Genomic DNA, 6,000 nt, shown 5'->3' on the forward strand with positions numbered 1-6,000 from the left:
ATATATCTTAACGACAAATATACAGCATATATGGGTGTTTCTTCAACTCCGGGCACTTTTGGCCTTTCAACTTTTAGAAAAATAATTATCTCCAAACACACATTCAAAATCATTGATACACTCATTAATATGTCTTGAAACAAAGTATGATACTGGGCACAATTGCATGACATGGAATATTGTTATTTTTTATCAGTTTTCTAAATCGTAAGGGAAAAATGTCATTTCCACCACACCTCAAATTATGTCCTTTATTTGCAGATTATACAATATAATTCATTATGTTACAATATATACCAGTTACCATGTCTATGACTACCTAATCATACCACATAACAAATCCTAAGACTTTGTGAACTAAATGTATATTGCTTGAAGTTGCTTGGTACAATGAATTATGTTTTTCATAATCAAAAATACTCTTTATTTAAAGTATACATAAATTATTAAAGTCACTCACATGTTTTTCTATTAATAATGAAGTATGGATTATAGTTTCTGAAAATAGTATAAGTCTATGTCACCTGGAATTATGTTTTATTCCCTTAAAACATATAGTTGTGATGGTCATTTAGTGGTGGAAATGACTGTGGGGACTGTGGTGGAAATGACATTTCATCACTGTCTTGCTGACTTTGTGGTGGAAATGACCTCACTTTGTGGTGGAAATGACTGTGATGGAAATGACATTCTCACAGTTTTCAGCCATATAATCACATTCCATTGCCATACCCAGATACTTTTGGAGATAGGGCACAATGTATCCAGAATACACACTAACTATGCTTTTTTTTCACTTCTTTTGCATATTTTGACAAAGTTACAGCTGTGGTGGAAATGATGTCGAATAAAAATACTCTATTCTCAAGTGATGGTTACTATGATTTTTCTTCAGTTTCTGATCACCATATGTCTCTGATATTTGCCATCAACCTTCCTCTTTAGTAACACTATGTTTTCCCCTGGTAAACAAATAAACATTTTAGGTAAAAAGTATATATTACTGGAAATAGTTTGTGTGGTGGAGATGACAGAAAACCTGGGGACACTGATGTTTTCCCTAAAAAATAGTATAAATATATTATTTGCATTAGAAATTTAAATGGTATGTGTTTATTTAACTCTTACTTGCAACAAACATGGTACAAAATCATCTAGGTTTAATTTGTCTTTAGTGTATTTTAACAGTTAAAGGTTACAAGTCTGGGTTGGGGACAAGCTCAAAACAGCCAAATCCACTGATAAAAGCCCCTCTAAGAGCAGTAAATCAGAATATATAGGCATGATTAATTTTTTATAGGATGCTGGTGATCTGGCCTTTGCAAATTGACATGATTGAAACAAAAATAGTTTATTTTTCCACAAAAACAACCACAAGGACACAATAAATGTTTTTCCCATAATTTATTTCAGAAAGTAAAACTTTCATATAATCTAGATTCATTCCGCATAAAGTGAAACATTTCAAGCCTTTTTATTATACAAAAATGTCGACCTGAGATGAGCTCTAATCAGCTAATTAAGTCAATATAACGGCAATGGTTTCCTGAGCAGTTAATCTCTCAGTCTGGGCAGGGCAATGGTCTTTTCCATCAGATTTTTCATTTTTTGAGATTTACCTGTATACACTCGCAGTATACAGTATATGTGTGTGTGTGTGTGTGTGTGTGTGTGTGTGTGTGTGTGTGTGTGTGTGTGTATGTGTGTGTGTGTGGGTGCAGGGGCGCAGGAGGCACGGAGGACGTGGGGGATATGTCCCACACAGTGCTGAAGAGACAGTCGTTGTCCCCCTCACTTTTGATAAGGAAAAAAAACCTTATAGGTACGCTAAATAAATAATAACATATAGGATTTGCGCTAACTGTATAACTCCCCATTAACAGCATCACATCACTAACCACAGCCATGTACAGTACTGTAAGACTGCACAATCTCATATTCACTCTGTTGGATATCTGAAGCCAGTTTGTCTACTAACAATCATAAAATAATCCAGGCTACTTGCTTAGCATAAATCATTTATCATCATCTTTATTTGAGGCAGGCTGGTATTCGAGGTAGGCTTTAGACATGCATTTCGTTTGGAGCGGCATGCATACCCGTAGGCTATCAAAAGCATTTTCGGTTTGGTTTGGGATTTAATGTACTTTTGGACTGTTTGATTATATTGCTAAATGTTGGGACTGATGGGCACTGAAATCTGGAAGATATTTGATGGTTCACTGTTAAGTTTCATGCAGTTGAAAAAAGTGTCGGATTTCCACTGCTGTTTATTATGAGACAAGGCAGCCCTTCATTGAATAGGGTTGTGCTGTAATGGAAACCTTTTGCGTAGCCAAGTAGCCTACATTGAGTTATTGTTTAATTATGCATGATTTAGTATTTTTGTTTTAAATAAAATTCGTAGGCTTGAATGCCTTGAGTCGCAACAATTGTGTTTAAATGTAGTAGGCTTCAGCCTCTGGCAATTAGCTCGAAAGGGGCGGCAAGAGAATGAGCTTGAGAACATGTGTTGGAGACCCATGGTAGGAAAACGACTTTTCTTTGCCAACCGTAGGCTATTAATCCAACCAACATAAGACAATACAATACAACATATAATAAAATATTAAGAAGAGGTTATTTCATTGACTTAAATCGAACAATGTCTTCTAGTGGACTGATGGCAATTGTTGGTATGGTAGGCAATTGTTACTCCGTCTTGTATATGGGAACCTGCCTTTATTTGTCCTGCTATAAATAGAATCAATCCCGGGCATAATTTGAGGATTTATGGTAGCCTAGTGCTCAACTCCTCCTGCTCAACATGACGTTAGCTGTTATGTTTATGATAACAAACTCAATTAGCCTACTTATCAACTTGTTTTCACAAGCCTAACTATAAAATACAAGTCTATCAACGTTTTTGTTCTAAGACATTTATTTCAAACATAATTTCAAGACACAAATTGGATAAATATTAACTGCAAACACACAGTGGAGAGTTGATTTGGTTTATACCAGACAATTTAAGAAGACCTAACTAGGCTATTTGATCATGTAGTCTATGTTTGGATCATAGGCATGATGATTCATTCATGGCTTCATAAAATATCAACATCCCATGTTGCTTTTTTCTACCATTAGCCCAAGTAGTGACCAGTATTCTACCATTGGCCCAAATAGTGAAAACAATTGTTTGAAAACAATCAATGGTATTATCTTAATATTCTGGCAAGTTTAAAATATGATGGTCGAAAGTGGGCCAGAGGTGGCAATCCGATATCTGGCTCACTATGGGTTTGTGTTCACAATTTGGTCCCCCTCACTTTCAAAATATCTCCTGCGCCCCTGTGTGTGTGTGTGCAGTGACGTGAACTGTTGAGTGTTTACAGCAAATAAATCAAATCAGGGTTGTCTGTGTTCCATGAAATTGACAACCTATGCGTCCTGTCAAACCTCGTGTGGATTTTAGACCAGATCAATGACCATGTCAAATTGCGAACATTATTCCATTTCTTTCAATTTAAACTGGCAGCTTCCATTAAAACATGCTTTTAAGCAGAATTATTGTCTGACCAGGTTGGTCAGCATGTAGAGTAGGCTTCATCTGGTCAGGTCAAGCTGTTCTGAAAGTGTAACTGTCCTATGTTTATGCTCTTGCACATTTTTCCAGTCCTCACAGAATATTTGCAAGCTGTTGTCATTGCTGGCAAAAAAACTACAAATCATTTGATGTTTTATTTATTTATGTATTTTTATCAAATGTGAATATTTTGCAATACGTAGCTCAGATTCACCACCCATTCTCAAATAACAAACCCTCAGATCTTTCACCCTTGATTCAGTAGGAATAGGAATAGTTCTTAGTAATCGATTTACATTACATAGTGAATGTGGGACAGCTGTGGCCTACTGGTTAGCGCTTCGGACTTGTTACCGGAGGGTTGCCGGTTCGAACCCCTAACAGTAGGCACGGCTGAAGTGCCCTTGAGCAAGGCACCTAACCCCTCACTGCTCCCCGAGTGCTGCTGTTGTTGCAGGCAGCTCACTGTGCGGGGATTAGTGTGTGCTTCACCTCACTGTGTGTTCACTATGTGCTGAGTGTGTTTCAAAAATTCACGGATTGGGATAAATGCAGAGACCAAATTTCCCTCACGGGATCAAAAGAGTATATACTAGTGTATGCTTAAACACATTTAACCACTGTCTCTCCAATTGTTTTGCACAGATCATTAGGCCTATATGCTGCTACTGCAACATGTCTATAGTCATTCTTGTCCTGGAAGATGTTTTTTTTGTTGCTGCTTGAAGACTCAGATGTCAATCGAACACATTACTTATTCATTTCAATATCAATCAAAGAGCAGTAACTGTTAAGTATATCAATACTAAAAAGCCCTGATGAGTCATGTTCAAGTTGATAACCAAAGGATATTGCACAATCAAATTGAATGCATGACTAAGGAGCACCGTCCATTTGTGTACTTCAGGAACTTATCTCAATGATCCTCCCAAAAGCTGTTGATAAATTATGGATACTCAAAGACAAATGTTCTACCAAGAAGCCTGTATAGCCCCATAGGATTTTAACTGATTGATGCAGGCTATTTCAATTTGTATCGATTATAAACAATGCATGTAGCTTATGGCTCAGAATGGCACTAAACTGTAATGTTGGACCAAGGGTTCTGGAACTAAAAAGAATCCACTCTCACTCACGTCTTGTCAGTGATTGGTGTGTGTGTGCAGGTGTGCACGTGATTGTGTTATGTCAGAGACAGTGAATGTGGTAACAGGGGGAGGAGGGGGGGTGATTACATTGATTGATTGTACGGTCTGCCTGAAGGGAACAGTTCAAACAGGGAGTGACTGGGATGGAGGGTGTCCTTTATAATATTATGGGCTTTTTTGAGACAACGGGAACTGTAGTAAATACTCAAGTTTACACCAGTCCAAAACAATCAACAATTATGTCAACTATGAGACAGTCCAGTGTGTAAACGTATACAATGTTACTACATGTATTGTTATCACAGTGCTCTGCCAATACAGAGGCCTTAGTCTCATCTACATATCAGCAAGCTGCAGAAACAGCTATGCCCCAACCACACTACCTGCCACTTCACATCAATGAACACTGCTACTTGTATTGGTTGTTAACCCCGTCTGTTGCATGGCATTACATGTCCATACTGATAGTCTATAACATGACTAAAAGTTTATATCCTGGATGGTAACTGATGTCTCAACCTATAGAAAACCTTATGTTATAGAGGATATATGTATTGCTGGCATAATATATGTGATTAGCAGGCTCTTGATTTGTGAGCTCATGGATGACCAAAGGCTGCAACACTCACTGTCTACTTTTCAAGAGGAAGTGTTTGCACACTCAACACAACACTCACATCTGAAAAAGCACACAACATATTATTTCCTTAACCATTAATTTTAAAGGTGAGGTCATACTATGTCCACTAAACAGGCTGATGCTTTTTTTTAAGAAAAAAAATCTAGCTACTGATTTATCTTTTTATAGTTCATAATGATCAACATTATATCCTACTTACAAAGCTGATGATCAAATACATTTGTGTAAAATTAAAGAATGTTTTTTCCCTCCCTGAGTTATACCTATTAAAATGGGAAATAGTGAAGGCCTATAGATTTACAATTATGTCAATTATCATTTAAACTGTCGAATATTTAGGATACCTCAATAATCACAATATTGCGCTCACGAAACTAGATTTTCAAGTAGCTTTCTTAAAGCTCAGCGTGAAATGTTTACTACTCGATATAATTTCCAGCTAATTACCCAGTGGAACCTCCCCTGTGTTGGCTCGTCATTTAGGGGGCATGGTGTAATCTCATGGAGCTTTCATCTTGACCTCTGACTGGCTGAAATATCTGTCCGTTACTAGGTGGTCTTTTAGGCAGTTTTGACCGATATTTCCCAAGGAAGTGATAGTGGATGACAGTGTGGATAAGGCTGGAGGTGGGGGCAATGCATAGCAC

This window comes from Alosa alosa, chromosome 1 (assembly GCF_017589495.1).
Source record: "Alosa alosa isolate M-15738 ecotype Scorff River chromosome 1, AALO_Geno_1.1, whole genome shotgun sequence".
In the NCBI taxonomy this organism is placed as follows: domain Eukaryota; kingdom Metazoa; phylum Chordata; class Actinopteri; order Clupeiformes; family Clupeidae; genus Alosa; species Alosa alosa.